This window comes from Sus scrofa, chromosome 12 (assembly GCF_000003025.6).
Source record: "Sus scrofa isolate TJ Tabasco breed Duroc chromosome 12, Sscrofa11.1, whole genome shotgun sequence".
In the NCBI taxonomy this organism is placed as follows: domain Eukaryota; kingdom Metazoa; phylum Chordata; class Mammalia; order Artiodactyla; family Suidae; genus Sus; species Sus scrofa.
This window is the reverse complement of record NC_010454.4, coordinates 43,135,515-43,158,030: the sequence shown is the minus strand read 5'-3', so window position 1 is coordinate 43,158,030 and position 22,516 is coordinate 43,135,515. Positions and strand designations below refer to the sequence as shown.

Below are 22,516 nucleotides of genomic sequence, written 5' to 3'. Positions count from 1 at the left end.
TTCCCATTGTGGCTCAGTGGTTAATGAATCCAACTAGGAACCATGAGGTTGCGGGTTCGATCCCTGGCCTTGTTCAGTGGGTTAAGGATCCAGTGTTACCATGAGCTGTGGTGTAGGTCGCAGACACGGCTCGGATCCTACGTTGCTGTGGCTCTGGCGTAGGTTGGTGGCTACAGCTCCAATTCGACCCCTAGCCTGGGAACCTCCATATGCCATGGGAGCGGCCCTAGAAAAGGCAAAAAGACAAATGAAAAATAAATAAATAAATAATATACTGGGATTCCCATTGTGGCTCAGCAGTCAACAAACCCGACTAGCATCCAGGAGGATGCTGGTTCCATCCTGGCCTTGCTCATTGGGTTAAGAATCTGGTGTTGCTGTGGCTGTGGTGTAGGCCGGCAACTACAGCTCCAATTCAACCCTTAGGCTGGGAACCTCCATGTGCCATGGGTGCGGCCCTAAAAAGACCAAAAAAAAATTAATTTGTAAAAGAAAGAAAACAAAGAAAGGTAAAGTTATTGCCTTCCGAGGGAGCAGAGAGCAAGGCCAAACCCCAGATGTGACACAGGAAGCAGAAACCCAGCGGCACAGGGACTAGCAGAAGGCACACAGCTTCTGACTCCCGCCACACCTTGGAGAGGCATGTCTGGCCTGTGCGCAGCTGGCACAGTTTAGATGACGCTCCAGGAGAGGGACCCCGCAGTGGTTAAACGGGCTGGGTTAGGCAGTGGAAACACCCCTCTCCCCCAATCTCAGTGGCATCACCTAACACACGTTTCTTTCTCACCCACGTTCCTGACCCATGACAGGAGTGGCAGGGCCCAGCCCCATTCAGGCTCCAGGAGACCAGGCAGAAGGCGGCTGCTCTACCCTGAAACAGCATCACGGGTAACACCATCTCCAGTAGCTGGGAAGAGACAGCAGGAGGAGGTGCACCTGTCCTTGGATACTTCAGCCCAGAAGGGGCCCGTGTCTCCTCCTCTCACAGCCCATTGGCCAGGACAGCATGGCCCCGCCCAACTGGGCATCCGTGCACTGGTAGCCACTGCACGGATCCTGATCTCTTGTCACTGGGGAAATTTTAGAGGAGTTGAGAGGAGGCAGGAACGGCCTGATGAAGTCAGAAGGCTCGAGGCTTTGCAATCAGACTTACAGTCTGCTACCAGGGTCAAGCCATTGACGCACCATCAGTCCCTCCACCACGCCTGAGTGTGTAATCTACCATCTGAACCCGCTGTTGTGCACTGGGCTATTATTTGGAAGAATTAGGGAAATGGAGGAGAACATCCAGTCCATTCCTCTGCCTCTCAGTAGGACTTCATCAAACCAACCATAAAGAACACAAAGCAACAGGAGTTCCCTGGTGGCTCAGCAGGTTAAGAACCTGACACTGCAGCTGCTATGGCTTGGGTTGTGGCTTGGGTTGAATCCCTGGCTGGGAAGCTTCCACATGCCTCAAGTGAGGCCAAAAAAAAAAAAAAAAAAAAAAAAAACATAAATCAATGGACAAATGAAAATGAGACATGATTTTAAGCCACAAGCAGAACTCCCTCTCAAGACTCACCAGGTCCTTCCAAGTCCAACCTTCCTTTCAAGTCTTTCAGAGATGACCTGAGACCCCACGTGACCCAATCACCTTATTAGCAAGCACCCTCCTCCCAGCTTTGCGCTGCTCCAGAAGTCAACACTGGCCGAGATACACAGTCTCCACTGTCCGGTTTGGGAGCTTTAATCTAGATACTTCTCCGTGTTTGGTGTATGCAAAGGCTCTTTCTTGTTCCCAAACTGGCCCAAGGCTTCCAAGACAAGGAAGCTTTCAATCCTGGTTTGTTTCCATCCACGTAAAGATCATCCCTAGAGCCATGTTGAGCGTCTAGAGAAGTGGTAGCAACAATAATGATAAAAATAACAATAGCAAAAAAAAAAAAAAAAAAAAAAAAAGGAGTTCCCGTCGTGGCGCAGTGGTTAACGAATCCGACTAGGAACCATGAGGTTGCAGGTTCGGTCCCTGCCCTTGCTCAGTGGGTTAACGATCCGGTGTTGCCGTGAGCTGTGGTGTAGGTTGCAGACGCGGCTCGGATCCCGCGTTGCTGTGGCTCTGGCGTAGGTTGGTGGCTACAGCTCCGATTGGACCCCTAGCCTGGGAACCTCCATATGCCGCGGGAGCGGCCCAAGAAATAGCAACAACAACAAAAGACAAAAGACAAAAAAAAAAAAAAAAAAATAGCAATAGCCGGCATTTCTTAAGTGTGCTTGGCATGCAGGGATTTCCTCATTTTACCTCCTTGGGTCCTCCCAACAGACCTGAAAGGCAGGAATTTTTATCACCTCCATTTGTCCAAGGATGAAAGAGATTTAGGAATCCCCCCAGGTACACACAACTAGTAAGTGCTGGAGCCATGAATGTGAACCCCTAACAGTCTGGTGCCAGAGCCCAGGGTCTGGAGTTTTACAAAATTTAAGTTGCATTTTTTTGTGGGTTTTTTGTTTGTTTGTTTGTTTCTGTCTTTTTATCTTTTCTAGAGCCCAACCTCAGCATATGGAGGTTCCCAGGCTTGGGGTTGAATCAGAGCTGCAGCTGCCGGCCTACCCCACAGCCACAGCAACACAGGATCCAAGCCGCATCTGTGAACCACACCACAGCTCACCTCAACGCTGGATCCCCAACCCACTGAGCAAGGCCAGGGATCGAACTCGCAACCTCATGCTTCCTCGTCAGATTCGTTAATGACTGAGTCATGACAGGAACTTCGAAACTTTAAGGTTAAATTCTGGCTCTGCCACTTCACACACATAACAATAAAAAAAAAATTTTTTTTAATTTAAAAAAAATTCTTATCTTTGAACCTCAGTATCTCTCAAAAAAAAAAAAAAAAAAAAAAAAAAAGCCTCAGTTTCTCCTAAAATGGGAGTGCTAATATCTGCTCTTCTAGAGATGGTTGAAGATTACACACCTTGTAAATTTCTCAGCGCAAGACTGGCACGTGAAGGACAGCCAGGCAAACCCTTTGGAGATGTGTTCCAGCCAAAGCAGCTCTAGACAAGAGTGCTAATCTCCCTTTAGAGAGACGCCACCCCCACCGCCACCGCCACCACCACCCCCACCATGTTCTTCATCCATAAAATAGAGTTTGATGGCCTTGCAATTACACACAATACAGAGGCCCAGAATAAATGCGGGAACGTTTTGCCCTCCTTCTCCCTCTGACTGTTGGGCATTTGGGTCATTTCCAGTTTCTCACTGTTATAAACACTAAGCCTCATACGTTTTGCCCGGGCCTGTGCCTGGCTCTGCCTCTGGCATTTCTCCCCTAACCTTCTGAGTCAGACCTTTGAAGGTGCTTACGTTGAGGCTGGCCAAGAAGCATTTCCTGGCATAGCCCTCGCCCTGGGATTGGGAAGAGCAGAGAAGGCACAGCTGTCTGATACCCAGCACTGGCAGGGGCCCAGGCAGCCTGCGTCTGTGGAAACTCACACTCCGCAGGAACCTGCCTGATAAACATGGGTCCAGGCAAAATTCATTTTTATTCACCTGTATCCACTTTACTATTAGTCATGGCTCAGCTTTCACACCCACGGCCATCATTCATCTTGGTGGACACCAGCCATCACCCTTCCAGAACTGTAGGCCAGAGCAACAAGCTCACCACCTATGGATACCCAAGGACATCTGTCACATCAATATTATGGCTTTTAACTCATTCAAATACTTAAAAAGAACCAGAGACCCCCTAGGACCAAAGACTCAAGCTAAATGTTGAGCCCCCACCGAGAAAGAACCAAGCCTATTCTCTGAACCCTGACATGAAAATCCAAAGAAAACATTTTCCTAAACCATGCGTTGAAGCCAAATTTTCCCAGGAAATACCCAATGAACTATTTTGACCTAAATCGTGGGCTGAGCTTCAGTTTCCCTATCTGGAAAATAAGGTTAAAAATTACTCTTAGTCCACTCGGGCTGCTATCACAAAAATCCCATAGACTGGGTGCCTTAAACAACAGAAATATATTTCTCTCACTTCCAGAGGCTGGGAAGTCTAAGATCAACATACTGGCAGATTTGGTGTCAAATCCTACATGCTATTCAAGGCCCGGTTCAAATGCTACTTCCTCCAGGAAATCTTCCATATTAATTAGATAACTCTTAACACTCCCCAAGTCAGTGGCATCGTAATAGAAAAGTTCACTTTTCCCCCAAGTAACAGACCAAGGTGGGCATTCCTGGTTGGCAGGTACCCTTCCTCCTCGGCATGATTTCAGGAACCCAGGCTCCTGCTGTCTGGAGGTTCTGCCACAGCATTCTTATCTTTCAGCCAAGAGGGGAGCAAGGAGACAAGCCACACTCGTCCTTAAAAGCTCCAGCCTGGGAGCTCCTGCTGTGGTGCCAGGGGTTACCAGAGGGGTGGGAGGGATACATCAGGAGGTTGACATCAACAGAGACACACGACTATATATAAAAGAGGCAGGTGACAAGGACCTGCTGTAGAGCACAGGGTAATCTACCCAAATACCGTCTAATAACCTATGTGGGAAAAGACTCTGAAAAGGAACAGACAGATGTGCGTGTATAACTGATTGACTTTGCTATACACCTGAAACTAACACAACTTTCTAGATCAACTATGCTCCAACAAGATTTTTTTTTTTTTTTTGTCTTTTTAGGGCTGTACCCACGGCATATGGAGGTTCCCAGGCTCGGGGTCCAATTGGAGCTACAGCCTACACTACAGCCACAGCAACACCAGATCCGAGCCGTGTCTGCAGCCTACACCACAGCTCATGGCAACGCCAGATCCTTAACCCACTGAGCAAAGCCAGGGATCAACCCTGTGTCCTCTTGGATACTAGTCAGATTCATTTCTGCTGAGCTAGGACAGGAACTCCTCCTAGATTTATTTAAAAAAAAAAAAAAATCTGACTGCAGTGGCTTGGGTCACGGCAGAGGCATGGGTTCGATCCCTGGCCTGGCACAGTGGGTCAAAGGATCCAGCGTTGCCGCAGCTACAGCTTAGATTCAATGCCTGGCCTGGGAACTTCCATGTACTGTGGGTGGGGCCATTTAAAAAAGAAAAAAAAAAAAAAAGCTCCAGACTGGAAGCGCTTCATGTTTCTTCGGCAAGAGCAATGGTATAGCCACTTTGGGCCGCAATGAGGAAATGTCATCCCTGGGTGTTACCCTGTGGAATGGGGAGCACGCGTTTCTCAGGGACAGCGAGCCATCTCTGCCATTCCTAACCTGAACCACCCTGCCCAACCCCACCCTCCATCCCAGGCATCCCCCGCTTCCTGGGCCCTGCTGTGTTTCCTTTGCTCTTAGGCAGTGGCACACACCTGAACCAGCACTGCATGATGGCTGGCTCTGTACACGCATGTCTGTCTGCCCTGAGGACAGGACCACACCTTCCATCCTCACGGGGCTTAGCACAGTGCCTGGCACACATCAGGCACAGGATTGGCACTTGTTATGTCAAATTACTCTGTTTTCTTTCTACATTCCTGGTTATTTCTGCCTAGGGGACCAGTACAAACTATCTATCTAACCACTATCTAACTATCTAACTGTTTATCTAACCTAACTATCAGGATCTGATCCCCTCCTGCCTTGGACAGGGCTGGAGGCACCAGATCGAGTTGCTTTGCTCTACAGCTCTCATAGGAAGCAGGATGGAACTTTTCCGTGGTTTCCATTTTTCACTTAAAGGCTAAAAGTGGAAAATGACAGATAACATGTAGTCCCCACATGTTCAAGAACAATGCTTTTCTCCAAAGAGGGCATGCAGAGGGCCAACAGGCATATGAGAAGATGCCCAACATAGTTAGCCTTCCAAGAATGGCAACTGAAAACTGCAATGAGATATCACCTCGTACCTGTCAGAATGGCTATCATCAAAAAGACCACAAATAACAAACGTTGGTGAGGATGTGGAGAAAAAAAGAACCCTCCTACACTGTCGGTAGGGATATAAATTGGTGCAGCCACTGAGAAAAAACAGTATGGAGGTTTCTCAAAAAACTGAAAAGAGAACTATCGTATGACCCAGCAATTTCACTCTGTGCATATATCCAAAAAATAACCCACTAATGTAAAAGCTACATGGACCCCAATGTTTATAGCAGCCCTGTTTACAACAGCCAAGCCATAGGAACAACCTAAATGTCCATCGACAGGTAAATGGATCAAGAGGTGGCATACAAATTGATGATTGTAGCTGTCCCTTAATAGGCACCTCAGTGATAGTGCTAAGTGCAAGGGGGGGAGAATAAAAGGTAAAATAAAACACGTTTATTTTCTATAAAAGGAGGAGGGGGAGGGGAGGAAGGAAGACGAGGAGGAGAAGAAGTGATATATATACACAATAGAATACTGTGCAGTTCTAAAAAAAATGACATTTTGCCATTTACCGTAACATGGGTGGACTTAAAGGGCGTTATGCTAAGTGAAATAAATCACAGAAAGACAATTGCTGTATGGTATCACTTATACGTGGAATCTAACAAACTAAAAAGAAACAGAATCACAGATCCAGAGAACAAACTAGTGGTACCAGTGCGGAGAGGGAAGGGGTAAGAGTCAAGATAGGGATAGGTGATTAAGAGGTTAAAACTACCAGGCATAAAATAAATCAGCTCAAGAATATATTGGAATTCCTGTCATGGCACAGTGGAAACGAATCCAACTAGTATCCGTGAGGACGCAGGTTCGATCCCTGGCCTCGCTCAGTGGGTCAGGGATACAGCATTGCCATGAACTGTGGTATAGATCGTAGACATGGCTCGGACCCCAAGTTGTTGTGGCTGTGGTGTAGGCCAGCAGCTACATCTCCAGTTTGACCCCTAGCCTGGGAAGCTCCATATCTCCACATGCCGCAGGTGAAGCCCTAAAAAGCAAAAAAAAAAAAAAAAAAAAAATATATATATATATATATATATATATGTAATATAGCACAGGGAATATAGCCAATATTTTACAATAATATAAATGGAGTATAACCTTTAAAATTGTGAATCATTATCTCGTACACCCGAAGCTTATATAATATTGTACATCATCCATACCTCAATATAAAAAGCAAGAAAGAACAATGCAGAATATATTCATCCAAAATTCACTAAAAGGTAGCAAAAGCAAGAGAGGAGCCATCACCCTCGTCATCAGTCTAGGCTGAAGACCAGAAATGCGCAGGTGTTCACTGAAATAAGGGGAATTATAGGACTACAAGTGCAAAGGGGATGGGACGGGTACCTCCCACCAAGCGTAAGGTTAGATCAGGCTATTTAGTATCTGAAAATGAATCATGCGGGGGAGTTCCCAACGTGGCGCAGTGGAAACGAATCCAACTAGGAACCATGAGGTTGCGGGTTTGATCCCTGACCTTGCTCAGTGGGTTAAGGATCCAGCGTTACCATGAGCTGTGGTGTAGCTCACAGATACAGCTCGGATGTGGCGTTGCTGTGGCTCTGGTGTAGGCTGGCAGCTGTAGCTCCAATGTGACCCCTAGCCTGGGAACCTCCATATGCCACGGGTGCGGCCCTAAAAAGCAAAAAAAAAAAAAAAAAAAAAAAAAATGAAAGTGAATCATGACGATCAAAATTAGAGACCGAGGTTAAACTGAAAATAGAAAACAGTGACTATTAGGCGCAGGCCAAAAAAAGCACATAGAAATCAAGGTCATAATGTCTAACAAGCTGGGGATTCCCATCGTGGCTCAGTGGAAACAAATCTGATTAGTATCCATGAGGATGTGGGTTTAATCCCTGGCCCTGCTCAGTGGGTTAAGGATCCAGCGTGGCCGCAAGCTGTGGTGTAGTTTACAGATGTGGCTCAGATCTGCTGTGGCTGTGGCTGTGGTGTAGGCCAGAAGCTGTAGCTCTGATTCAACCCCTAGCCTGGGAACTTCCATACACCTCCAGTATGGCCCTAAAAAGCAAAAAATAAAATAAAACATAAGTTCTTCCTATTTCAAAATAAATAAATAATATCTAACAAGTTGGATTTAGGATAAAACAAATAAACAAATGAAATAAAGAAGGGTGTTTTATAATGATAAAAGGTGTGATCACAAAAAGGTATTTTATACATGTTTATTTATTTAGTTATTGTCTTTTGTCTTTTTAGGGCCACACCTGCAGCATATGGAGGTTCCCAGGCTAGGGATCAAATCAGAGCTACAGCTGACAGTCTACACCACAGTCACAGCAATGTCAGATCTGAGCCCTGTCTGCGACCTATACCACAGCTCACAGCAATGCCGAATCCTTAACCTACTGAGCGAGGCCCAGGATTGAACCCCCAACCTCATGGTTTCTAGTCGGGTTCATTAACCACTGAGGCATGATGGGAACTCCTATACACTATTTATACATGAAATATTTGGTATTTATACACTAAATAACAAAGCATCATGAATACAAATCAAAAACTCATCAAAACACAAGGAAAAATATAGAAACGGCTTTTTGGCGTAATTTAGCTGCCCTCTCTCAGTCCATGATGGAACAAATGGATAAAAGGTAAGAATTTAGAAGACCCAACTAACATAGCTAATAAAGTTCATCTAATACTCTAAAAATCAAGCATGTCTTTTTAAAATTCAAATCACAAAAGTTGACCACATATTGGGCCTCGAATTCTCCCTTTTTAAATCTCAAAACGTAGAAATAGAAATGAAAATATTCTGCAGTCACAATAATAATAATAATTAAGAACAGAAAACAAACAGATCTTGGCCAACTAAAATTTTTTTTAATTTTTTTTTTTTTTTTTTTTTTGTCTTTTTGCTATTTCTTTGGGCTGCTCCCACGGCATATGGAGGTTCCCAGGCTAGGGGTCGAATCGGAGCTGTAGCCACCAGCCTACGCCAGAGCCACAGCAACGCGGGATCCGAGCCGCATCTGCAACCTACACCACAGCTCACGGCAACGCCGGATCCCTAACCCACTGAGCAAGGGCAGGGACCGAACCCGCAACCTCATGGTTCCTAGTCGGATTCGTTAACCACTGCGCCACGATGGGAACTCCCAACCAAAATTTTTAAACTCTTTCTTAAATAATTCTTGGATAAAAATAAAACTGAAGGACTTTTACTTCCAGTCAAGGTGGCCTAATCAAGACTGGATTTGCCTCTTACCTGAAGCAACCAAAAAAACAGACAAAAATAAAATAAAAGTTTTCAAGACACTGGACATCATTATCAAAGGACAGTGTTCCCTGAGTAGTTTTCAGGCTGCAGTGCAAGCAAGGGGACCCAGGAGAAGCCAGGCAGACTCCCTGAGTTGAGAAGACTGTGTTTCATGGGACAGAGGACCAGAGAGGAGACAGCCGTACAGAAAGAGAACTGCAGAGATCTAAACAGCCCTTGACTCTGACGGCTTCCTTCCAGCCTCACTGGCCCCGCCAGAGCCCAGACCACTGTCATCTTTCTCAAAGATCCCTCCAACACCCCTGCAACCTCATCACACCGCACAAATAAACACCTCTCACAGGCAAACCCTTGAGGAGCTCCCCATAGCCATCAGGACCAAGTACAGACTCCATGCCTCGGCTCTTAGGCCTCTTAGGATCCGGCCCCTGCCCATTTTTTCAGCTTCCCTCTCACCCCTCTCGCACATCGCATTTCATACTCCAGCCAGAGTGAATATGCTGCAAATCCCTGGAAGCACCATATTCACTCTGCCTCTGGCTTTTTGCGCAGGAGGAAACTCCCTCAAGCTCTGCGTCCATCTCTTCCCTCCCCCCCATGCCTGGCCAGTTCTTTCAGCTATCTCCTTAAGGCCATTTCCTCTGGGAAACTCTCCTTGATCTCAGAAGACTGCACTAGGCACCCCTCTTGGGGGCTCCCCTAGCTCCTGCTCCTAACACTGCACTGGAAATGTGTCTGTCCCCGTGAACTCCCTTGCAGAACAGATACTGACTCACAGACTTTGAAAAACTTATGGTTTTCAAAGGAGACAGTTCGGGGGGTGGGGGGGGTGTGCTGGGGGTGTGGGATGGAAATCTTATAAAATTGGATTGTGATGATCATGGTACAACTAGAAATGTAATAAATTCATTGTCATAAAAAATAAAATTAAATTAAAATTTAAAAAAAGAAATATGTCTGTCCATCTTCCCCACGAGGCCATGAGCACCCCCAGAACATGACCTTGATCTTAGCCACTGCTGGCTTCCCAGGGACCCAGCCCAAAGAAGGCACTCAATAAATACTTGTCAAATGATCAACTGCACGAATAAATGAATGACAATCACCCAGCTATGTTACAGCAGTCAGCACATCATCCGTCTGCCTCCAAAGCCCCCATCCTTTCTCTGGAACACTTGGGAGGGGCTGGAGCAAAGTTCATGAATTGACTGCCTTTGGAAGACCTTCAAGGCTATGCTAATTTTTTTTTTTTTTTTTTTAAATTTCTAGGTGGCCTCCACCTCTATCCCCTTAATGCCTGGTATTCAACCTTGGCTGCATTTTGAAATCACCCAGGGAGATTTAAAAATTACTGATGCCTGCGTCTCGCTCCCAGAGGTTCTTATTTGATGGTGCGGAGTGTAGCCTGGGATCCCCTTGGGATTCTAACATCTGTCCAGGTTGATTACTACTCTCAAGTTATGCAACTTTTTCATTTTTTTTTTTTCTTTTCTCTTTTTAAGCCTCCACCTGCAGCATAGGGAGGTTCCCAGGTTAGGGGTCAAATCAGAGCTGCAACTGCCAACCTACACCACAGCCACAGCAACATGGGATCCAAGCTGCATCTGCGACCTACGCCACAGTTTGTGACAACACCAGATCCTTAACCCACTGAGCAAAGCCAGGGATCGAACCCGCGTCCTCACGGATCCTAGTCAGGTTCTTAACCCACTGAGCCACAACAGGAACTCCTATGCAAGCTTTTTAGCAAGACCCAGGGTAAATGCCACCTCTTTGGAGAAGGCTTCCCATGCCGACACCCCCCAACACACACCCCAAACTAATCACTCACTTCTCAGTTCTTTCATTTTTTCATATCTCCAAAGCAGGACTTAATCACACTTTACCTCCAGCCCCCAGCACAGGGCCCAGCACTTAGAAGGGGCTTGACAGGGTCGCCGAATGCACACACACACACACACACACACACACGCGGATGAGCAGACTCCTAAGCCGGACACTCAGCCTGAGGTTCCAAATCCCAGACAGAGGCGGAACATTAGTAGAAGTAGGCGACGGTCCTGGAGAATGATGGTCCCTCTAAACCAACTGGAAGGACGCTGCACTCAAGAGGAAGATCAGCCTGACACAAGGTAATTGTTGTTCCCCCAGAAATTATGGTAACAAAGCCAAAGAGATGCATAATCATTAAAAGCAAAGTTTGCTCCTTGGCACTTTTACAGTTGGGCTGATGGATCAGCTATGAAAATACTGAATAAATAATGAAATGATGGCCCAGAGAGGGCCTCGGACAAGGAGGGCTCATGCAGCGGGTTTTAAAAGCAGAAACCCAGGTTTATTGAACCTGGCAGGTGTGCTAAATCTTGACTCAAAGAAAAAGACTGTTCGTCGTGTAACACTGGAGGTTTACAACGGCTTCAGCACTTCTTGCCTTAACTGTCTGCACGCAGCCGTGTTCCAGGGGCCTCACCTCTGCTACCTGGGCAGGGAGTGCCCACTATGGCTCAGTGGGTTATGAACCCTACTGGTATCCATGAGGTTGCGTGTTCTATCCCTGGCCTCGTTCAGTGGGTTAAGCATCTGGCATTGCCACGAGCTGCAGGCATAGGTCACAGACGCGACTCAGATCTGGCATTGTTGTGGCTGTGGTGTAGCCCAGCGGCTGCAGCTCCCATTTGACCCCTAGCCTGGAAACCTCCATATGCTGCAGGTGCAGCCCTAAAAAGAAAACAAAAGAAAAAGAAACACCTGGGCAGGTTTTCTTTTAAAAAATAACCAGGCCCAGCCTCTCCACTCCCATCTCCATCTCCCAACTGAACCAAATCAGCTGGGTTCTGATTCAGTTTATCTTGAGGAGGTTTGGGTATTGAGAGTTTAAACCACCCTCCTCCATGCGACTCTGGCGCACATTTCCACGTGAGCAACACTGACCCACAAGAGGGGACCTGAGCGATGCCAAGAACCCCACCTGGGCTGACATACCTACTAGGTGCCAGAGAGCCGTAATCAGAGGTCCTCACAGCGGCTCTCCATCCAAAGTACATACCAGAATTATCTCAAGAGCTTTTCAGAAGAGACTCTGCTGATTCCATTAAGCAGCCACCCCTGGCTAAGGCAGTACATCTCCCAATGTGTGTGAGCATGAGATTCATCTGGGGCTTGTTAAACCAGATTCTGCCCTGAAGATTCTCCATGAGGTCAGGGTGGCTTCCAGGATGAGCAATAGACAGAAAGAGACAGATAGATTTGCGATTTTTTAAATAATTTTGATTGGACAATAGTTGACTTACAATGTTGTTAGTTTCAGGTGTCCAGTAAAGTCAATGAGTGATACATACACATATATCCATTCTTGTTCAGATTCTTTTCCCATGTAGGTTATTACACAGTATTGAGTAGGTTGCCCTGTGCTCTGCAGGAGGGCCTCCTTACCTATTTATTGTATATGTACTAGTGGGTATATGTCAGTCCCAACCCCCTAATTTATCCCTCCCGCCTCACACTTCCCCTTCGGCAACCATGAATTTGGGTTCACAATCTTTGAGTCTGTTTCCGTTGTGCAAGTTCTTTTGCAGTGCACCCCAATGTTCATTGCAGCGATATTCACAATAGCCAAGACATGGATGCAACCTAAATATCCAACAATGGATGAGTGGATAAAGAAAATGTAGTACCTCTAGACAGTGGAATATTAGCCATAAAAAAGAATGAAATAATGCCATTTGCAGCAACATGGATGGACCTGGAGAAGTAAATCAGACAGAGAAAGACAAATATCATATAAGATCACTAATACGTAGACGCTGACCAAAAAAAATGATAGAGGAATGATGTATTTTTAATGAGCTCCTGGGGCATTCTTGCCTCCCTACCAGCAGCAGCCTCCCAAACGGTCCCAATCATAAGGATTTCCTACAACACTTGGGAAACAGTTTCTGTGTCCCACGACCAGACCTACTGCGCATGCATCTTTAGGAGAAGGCACCCAAGAACCTCTTGTATTGCCAGCAATCCAGGACTTCCCATCCTGGCTCAGACTAGTATCCATAAGGACACACGTTCAATCCCTGCCCTCGCTTGGGTGGGTTAAGGATCTGGTGTTGCCGTGAGCTGTGTGTAGTGTAGGTCGCAGATGTGGCTCGGATCCCACGTTGCTGTGGCCGCTGTAGCTCTGATTCAACCCCTAGCCTGGGAACTTCCACATGCCAAGGATGCGGCCCTAAAAAGCAATCCAGGTGATTCTAGGACTAGGCATATATGGAAAAATCGAGCCAAGGTATTGTGAACCCCAAGACATCATCTCAAGTTAACAGAAAAACGAGTCACTCTGGTTCCCCACCCACAAAGAGCTCTGAGTCCATTCATTCAGCTGGTCAGACAAACCTTTTCTACACGTCTGCTCCGCAGCAAGGCTTGGGGTACAGGGGGATGGGATACAAGTCTCCACCTCACCCTGCGGACCATCTCCGGCTCCCCCCCCCAAGAATCCAACCTCCCTCGACTCTCTTATCTTTCAAGACCTGCTCTGAATTGACCTCTGCCCTTTGTTCCCCCCCATCCCTGGACACACATCTGCCAGGTCATTTATGACCATGCTGGCCATTACCTGTCCCACCTCTAGTCTGAGCTCTCTTGAAGACCTGGGATCATGGCTGAGAATTTCTCTGCAACCCCAGGAAGCTTGTTCCTGGGAGGCATTCAGTGGAGACTTAGAGTTTATTAAGGCAGAAAGACATACACAGACAACTGAGCAGGAAGTGCTATGATAGAGATAACTGCTTATAATGAAAATGCAGCATCGGGGCCAGATATTGTGCTTGCCCACCCCACCCCCCACCAGGAGACAGAGGGATTAAAGCACAATCCTGCCCTCAGGAGACCCCAGTCTTGGAAGAGGAGTGGGGAGCAAAAACCACGACATGAGGTGGGAAGGGTGGGAAAGGTAGGGGATCCGAAGCAAGGCGTCTCCAAAAGGGACACATTATTGTTGGCATTTAATCAGGAAAGGCTTCGAGGAGAAGTAGTATTTGAACTTGGGCTGAAAGAGAGGATTTGTGTATTTGCATGAGCAGACACCGGATGGCAAGGCATCCCAGGAGGAGGGAACAGGGTGAGCAGAGGTATAAACACGGAACAGGAAGGCACGTTTAAGAGGCTCTAGAGATGAGACAGCATGACCCAGAGCCTCCAAGCAGAGTGTCTGGGGGTTGGAAAGTCACAGACAGGGGTCTGAAGGGACGCCAGGCCTCCCTCATCTTCATGGCTCCCCAGAGTGGCCATCAGAAGAATCTGGCTTCTCTTTGATGGCTATTTCCCCATTTTCTAGATTTATATTTCTTAATTAATTCAATTTTCTCCATTCACACATTCCTAGTATTTGCAACACTTCCCCTGAGCCTCAGAAACATATCCCATGAAAGAGGAGTTATCTGTGTGGAGTTACAGCTTGGCAGAACTTCACACGTAAGGTCAAGAGGTGGCTAAACAGAGTCTAGCTGGGGAGGCTGGCCCCTGAACTGGTTTGTCCGTGGCATGGGTTCAAAAGAGACCACAGTTCCTTGGAGGAAGGGGGCTTCTTTTCTCTTGGCCTGCTCTCCTGATCCCCAGGGCTGAGGCCAATGGCAGGTGCGCTGAACTTGAGCTCAATGAACAGGCAACCTGGGTCCAGACGCCCCCCCAGGGTCAGTCCTGGGTGAAGCCTAGCAGACGTGGACGGGGAGGGCCATGAGCATGTGGGCCCCGAGGGAAAAGGAATCAGAAGTCTGCTGTTGACATCCCCAAGCCCAGGGAGGAGGAGGTGAGAACAGTAACATGGAACAGGGGTCAGAGGTCAGGAAGTAGCTCATGATCACAGCAACGCAAAGGGATAGACGCATAAAGTCCAGGGCTCAGAGGTCATCATTAAGTGAGGATAAGATCCAAGCTGGGCATCCACCAGGGTATTCCTGCAACAAGAGCCAGAGATGTGGATTCCCCTCAAGGGCCGGGGCCAAGTCTCACCTTTACTGGGCCCTAAATATGCTGTGATGCTTAGTAAACACCAGAGTAGCTGGGTGGCAGGGCCCAGGCGCTCTTTATAGCAGCGCCATCCACCAGAAATACAATACAAGGAGTTTCCGTTGTGGCTTAGCAGGTTAAGAACCCACCATAGCATCCATGAGGACACAGGTTCAGTCCCTGGCCTTGCTCAGTGGGTTAAGGATCCAGCGTTGCTGCAAGCTTTGACGTAGGTCACAGATGCAGTTTGGATCTGGTATTGCTGAGGCTGTGGCATAGGCCGGCAGCTGCAACTCCAATTCAACCCCTAGGCCAGTAACTTCCATATGCTGCACATGTGGCTGTAAAAAAGGAAAAAAAAAGAAAGAAAGAAGTACAAGCCACCTATGTAATCCTAAATTTTCTCATAACCACATTAAAAAAGAAAAAGAAACAAGTGAAAATAATTTTATATATTCAATTCAATCTACCCAAAATACATTTCAACATGTAATCTATATAAAAACTATTACTAAGATCTTTGCATTTTTTTAAACTAAGTTTTTATATATTTCACACTTTTAGCACATCTCCATTCAGACAGACTACATTTCCTTCTTTTTTTATTAAAGTGTAGTTGATTTACAATGTTTCCTCAAGTTCTGTTGTACAGCAAAGGGATCCAGCTACACCCATTTCCCTGTGCTGTAGAGTAGTGCCCCATTGCCCATCCAATCCAAATATAACAGTTTCCATCCAAAAAAACCCCCAAAATGCCCATCCATCCCACTCCCTCCCCCTTCTCCCCTGGGATCCCCAAGTCTGCTCTCCTTGGCCATGATCTGTTTCCGGTTTTTCAGATAGGATCATCTCTTCCATATTTTAGATTCCACAAATAAATGACATCATATGGTATTTGTCTTTTTCTTTCTGACTTACTTCACTTAGTACGAGAAGCTCTAGTTCCATCCATGTTGCTGCAAATGGCATTCGTTTGTCTTTTTTATGGCTGAGTAATATTCCATTGTGTATATGTACCACATCTTCTTCATCTATTCATCCATCGATGGACATTTAGGTTGCTTCCATGTCTTGGCTATTGTGAATAGCACTGCAATGAACATAGGGGTGCATGTGTCTTTTTCAAGGAAAGCTTTGTCCAGATATATGCCCAGGAGTGGGGTTCCTGGATCATAAATTCTGTATTTAGTTTCCTGAGGTACCTCCATACTGTTTTCCATAGTGTTTGTACCAATTTACACTCCCAGCAACAGTGCAGGAGGGTTCCCCTTTCTCCCCACCCTCTCCAGCATTTGCCATTTGTTGACTTTAGACAAACTGCATTTCAAGTGCCCAACAGCCACATGTAGCTGGCGGCTCCCTTGTTGGATGGGGTAGCTTCAAAGTGTCTGGTTTGGCGGCCTACCTTGCAGACGTAAAAGAGTTGAACCTCCCTGCCTCCTCCATGGCCAGAGGGGAAGCAATTTTTATGGCCGATCAGCATGGCATCCACTTCTAACCTCACCTCTGCGCCCCTCCTGAAACTACACGCTTGGTAAAGATGCCCTTGCACACAGAGAGTGGGTACAGACATGCTGTGTTCCCTTCTAGACGCTCCAAACCCGTCCCCTTGACCCCCGTGGAGAGGAGTGAGTGCCCTGTATTAAAAGAAGAACAGCTTCTTGCAAAGACTGCCACGGGGGAGGGTGCGCTAGTCAGCTGAGGCTGCCATCCCAAAGCACCGCACACTGGGTGGCTCACACAACAGAAATTTGTTGTCTCACGATGCTGGAGCCTGGAAGTCCAAGATCAAGGTGTGGGCAGGGCTGGTTCCTTCTGAAGCCTCCCTCCTTGGCTTGTGAATGGCCATCTTCTCCCTGTGTCTTCACACGCTCTTCCCTGTGTGTGTGTCTGTGTTCTGATCACCTCTCCTTTTAAGGACATATGACCTCATTTTAACTTACCTCTTTAAAGAACTTCGGTCTCCAAATATAGACACATGCTGAGGTATTGGAAATTGGGACGTTAACATAGGAATCTTGGAGAAACCAACTCGGCCCATAACAGAGGGAAAATACAGGGAACTCTGAGATTAAATGCGGGCTAAGAGTCCCAAGATCTTGAGATTTCAACAGGAAAGGCCAAAGCTGAGAGTAGGAGGGAGATGAAAGCAGGTCTCTATTTTTACCAGAGTTGAATTACTCCTAGAGAAGATTGCCTTTTATTTGAGGACAAATCCACTCCGTGTGTCTCATAGCTGTGAAGACAGAAAGCAAACACTCCTGTAGCTATGGAGATGGGGAGACAGCCAGGGCTCGTGGGAACCAAGCAAGTCTGTGAGATGCAGGAAAAGGTTCTCCGGGTAGCAGAGTGGTACCCTGCCAACGAGGAGAGAAAAGTCTCTTGCGCCAGGCACGGATGTGGACTTTCCTGTGCCAGAAAACCATTTTTTAAGCTTAGGATTATGGATGGTCTCATGCAGGCCACACTCGCAGAAGATGAGAAACTGAGACCTGGTCTTCACCGAGAGCTGGAGAAGAGACTGTAAAAATGACCCTGCCCTGGGCAGGACTGTGTTAACGTCCTGCTCGGGATGCTATTTAAGACTGAGGGTCGGGACTGGGACTGGCTCTTTGGGGTTGGAGGTAAAGCCACGCTGGGCTCTCCGGGCAGAAACATACCAAGGAAGGACTGGAGGGGTTCCCCTGCCAGGAGTAGACGTTCCTGCCATCGGTCATCCTGGGAAGAGGTCATCCCGCAACATCAAATCAAGACTAGGGCTGCCTGTGTCCACCTAAAAGGAGAAGACACTCATCTCCTCCGTGACCCTGCAGGTGCACAGGACCAAAGCTGGGCAGAAAATGACGAGGCTCTGTGACATGCCCACCGACCCGTGTCCTGCGCAGGATGGCCAGGGTGGCAAGGGACAACCAGGACAGAACGGCTGAACATAGAATCAGCCCCCCTCCCCGCCCCCAGAGGGTCACCAAAAATACTCAGAGACCAGCAAGATGAAGCTCAAGTGACAGTACCATAGATGTTCGATGAGAAAGTGACCTCTCTCCATAGCTACTGGCCAGACCTCTTATTCATCCTTTTGTCTCCAGAATGATCGTGGCACAGAGAAGGGCCTCAATAATCACAGGAGTTCCCGCTGTGGCTCAGTAGGTTAAGGACCCGATGTAGCCCGGGGAGAGATAAATTGGGATTAACAGATACACACTACTATTTGTAAAACAGATAACCAACAAGCGCCCACTGTGTAGCACGGGGAACTATACCCCATAGCTTGTAATGACCTGTCATGGCAAAGAATCTGAAAAAGAATATATGTATGTATTTATTTATTTATATAACTGAATCACTCTGCTGTACACCTGAAACTAACACAGCATTGCAAATCAACTATACTTCAATTAAAAATAAAGACAGATGTCCCCCGCTGTGACACAGCAGGATCTAGGGGTCTCTGAAGTGCTGCAACACAGATTCAATACCCAGCCCAGCAAGGCGAATGCCATATGCCACGGGGCAGCTAAAAAAAATAAGTCAATAATAACTTATCAACAATAAAATAATAATGACAAAAAAAATAGAGCTGAACTGAGCACAGCAAAAGATTTTAGTTAACAACTTAAAACAAATAAAGCCACTGGGCAGCTGTGACTATGGCAAGTGGCCACCACTGATCTCCATAAATGTTTACTGAATAAGTAACTAAAGGTATCAGGCGGGGACCCTGGACTCCCACACACACAGTCATTGTAACCAGTCACTGTTTTATCATTTCTCAGTTTCCTGAGCATTTTTTAGTGTACTTTGTACTTTCTGCTATCAGAGCTTACCCCACACAGGATGATAGTTGTTTACATAATTATAGCTGATTTGTAGAAGTATTTACAATATACCTGCTGCTTACACATGTTATCTCGATTACTCCTTGCAATAACCTGTGAGACGAGTGTCGGGTGACTGTGGCTCAGAGGGAGTCATTTATACCGGAGGAGGAAGAGGGTATCAGAAGCAGTCAGCAGAAACAGACAATGAAGTCAGTGAATTCAGGGCAAAGATCCAGAAGCACCTGTGCAGAAACAGAGAAAAGAAGGAGAGAGAAATGTCAGCATGTTTAGATTGGGGGGGACCCCAAAAGCAAGGGGCCAGAAGAGTCTGGAACATAGGAGACGTGTAAGCAAATGGTGTCAGGCTAAAGCAGCATATGCCCCAAATCCAGTAGCCCTGGCAACATGCCCCCACTCTATGCTCTGATGTTATATTAAGGAAAGCCATGTACAAAGCAAACAGTCATCCCAGGTCCGGCCACCTAGAGTCCAGCTGGCTCCACCTTTAAGCAAAGTCTGGGAGGAGTTGGAGAGCCGTTTGTGCCCTAAGTTGAGGTCCAGGGAGATAGGATCTGAATCGTGCCCGATAAAGGATTAACTTGAACTACACACTGAAGGGAGGGTGCCGGTCTAGCCCATACCTGTTGCTTCTGCCCCTGAGGTTGATCAAAGTCTGTGTGATTTGTCAGTTGTGTGTGTGCTCATCCCAGTGGCCTCACGTGTTCCTCCCTGGCCTCACTGCCTGGAGGAAACTCCAGGCTGAAAAAGGGTAGAAGTTCATGCCCCCATTTGGGGCTGGGCAGCTGCAGCAGCCCGCTACTTACCCTGCTCTCCTGATCCCCTACTGCCACCCAGCTGGAGTCCGTCCCAAAGTAGGACAGAGTTCAGACAGTTATAATTAAAACTGCAGACTGGAGGAGTTCCCTTTGTGGCTCAGTGGGTTAAGAACCTGACTATTATCTATGAGGATGCAGGTTCAATCCCTAGCCTCACTCAGTGGGTTAAGGATCCGGCATTGCCACCAGCTGCAGTGCAGGCTGCAGTTGCAGCTCAGACCTGGTGTTGCTGTGGCTGTGGCATAGGCTGGCAGCTGCAGCTCAGATTCAACCCCTAGCCTGGGAACTTTCATATGCTGCAGGTATGGCTGTAAAAAGGGGGAAAAAAAAAAAAAAAAGCCCTGAAGATCGGACAGGTCAAACACCTGGCCAAGACTGCCGTCTAGCAAGAGAGGGGGCAGGGATATCAACCTAGCCTGTCTGATTCCAAAGCCCACACTTCCAATCACCAGGAACAGATCCAGATTCCCATAACTAGCTGTAGCACCCAAACAAGTTTGTTTGGCTGAGTCCCCCACAGGTAAAAAGGTAATAAAATGACCTACCTAAGGATGGCTGAGAGGATTGGAAAGGATAGCCCTCAAGTCGTAGCTCAAGGCCAAGCCCCCAATAAAAGAACATCTGTGAGTAAAAGTTATTCCCATTTTCAGATGGAAACTCTCACCCTCATGGTTTAGGGACAAGACACCCCAAGACTAGGGCTACACGGCCACTTGCTGTCAAAGACAGAGCTGGATCCTGGGTTTTTCACCCCAAGTTCCATTCATCTTTCTGGCTCAATTGAGGGTCTGGATGGGAATGTGGGGAGGACTAAATCTAAGGGTTTCTCCATAAGAAAGTCAATTTTATTTCACGAAGGACAAGGCTGTGGGCATCTGCTCGCTCCACGTGAAGAACTATGGCGGACACTGCAGGATGGAGCAAGATGAAAGTGGCGGGTCTCTGTCCTCAAGCGCAGCAGTATGGCCAGGGAATGGGCCTGGGGCCAAGTCTGTAGCAAGGGTATCTTTCCTATCTCCTTCCATCAGGGAAATGGGTTTAGCTAACCTAGTGTTATCACCTGGGGAGCTTGAAAAATGCTGCCACCTGGCCACACCTGAACAGGGTCTGAGTTCAACAGTCAGGCATGCAACTAGGGTATTAGTGAAGGGGGCGGCCAGGTTGAGACCCCCCAAACTAAGCAAAGATGCAGTTCTTGGGTTATTTGGGGTGTGGGAGGAGGAGGCAGCGTGAGTGGGTCTTTTCAGTGTCAGGGAAGTAAACGGGACCAATGAGGAGAATGTCCAGAGCTATGTTCCCTAAGGCCCTAGATGCAACCCCCATGACAGGAGCAAAATAGAGCCCCTGCCCCCAGCGGGCAGCTGCAGGCTTCCCAGGCTAGACCGCTGACACGCGATCGGGATGAACATGCTTCCATGAGCCTGAGACACGGTTTACTGCAAGAGCTGCTCACCAGGCTATGGAAGAAGGAAAGGTGTGACCCTGTGACCGTGGCCGGCGAGCTGCATAGCCGCCAGCAAACAGTCTGTTGTGTTTCCAAACACAGAGTTAGATAAAGAAAATGCGTTATGATTTTATTAGCAACTCTTAAAAGCTCCTGCAGTGGCATGAGTTGCAACAGATCCAACTAGTTTCATATATTTATTTTATGTGTTTAGCACTTAATTCACACTCGCGTGCATTGCAAGAAACTCAGCTGTAACACATTTTACTAGGTTCTGTTCTTCCACATTCATCAGACTTTATTGATTACTTACCACCGGGACTTCTAGAAAGCAGCCGTTTTGTTTCCGATAATCCCGTTTTTTTTTTTTCAGTGTTACCTGTCTTTGTTTCCATAGGGGGCGCTTCCCTTGTGGCTTTCTCTTTCCTGCCCCATTTTTTCATTAGTCTTTCTTCTCTAGTTTCCCATTTTGTGCATCTTAAAAGATTTGATTGAGAAAAATACTCAGAAAAGTCGGGGTTTTTTTTTTTATCATCCGTACCCCAAAAGTGGGAGCCACAACCATAACCTCACACCCCGTCATTCAGGGTCACCTTACCAATTAGCCTGACAACCCACCCTCTAAAGGCTCCGCCCTCTCATTACACAAAATCCCTGGGACGTACCACAGACCCATCTCCGGCTCACACATTTCAGCTAACTTCCTCCTCAGGCTCCTCCTCCACTCAGGCCCCACCCCTCCACCCTCATAGGCTCCCCCTAAGCCCCACCCCTCACCTGCTCGGAGAAGCACCGCCCCCAGGGCCCAGCCCTAAATACCTACCCTCCCCCGTCCCCACCCAGTCCTAAGCCCCGCCCTGGCTCCTCCCCCAACCAGGCCTCTTCCTCCAACCCCCCCACCCCACCCCCGCCGCTGTTCCAGAGGATCCCAGGTTCGAGGCTCTGGGGTCGCTAAGCTTGGACTTGGCTCTGGGACACAACCACCATCTTGTGAAAACTCAGTTCTTATACTTTCTTGCTCTGTAGGAAGTCCAAAATTGCTCTCTGTTGAACATTACTTTTTTTTTTTTTTTTACTGTCTTTTTAAAATTATAGTTGATTTACAATGCCGTGCTGATTTCTGCTGTACGGCAAAGCGACCCTTGATGTAGAAATTTTATGCTTAGCTTTTCAAAGACTAAATAAAAGCTCAGAAATATGCATAGAACTTCTCATCAGCTGTCACCACCTATGGTGAGCTGGGTCCGCCACGAAGCAGATGCTGGAATTAAGAGTTAGCAG

The 22,516-nt window shown here is 47.3% G+C and overlaps 1 long non-coding RNA gene across 1 annotated transcript; it reads right to left on the bottom strand.

The window, feature by feature from the left end:
* On the bottom strand, positions 16,365 to 21,961 carry LOC110256058. The gene is made up of 3 exons (XR_002337266.1): positions 21,549 to 21,961; positions 18,149 to 19,197; positions 16,365 to 17,910 (listed from the first exon to the last, which is right to left on the bottom strand). It is a non-coding gene; the product is annotated as an uncharacterized LOC110256058 (long non-coding RNA).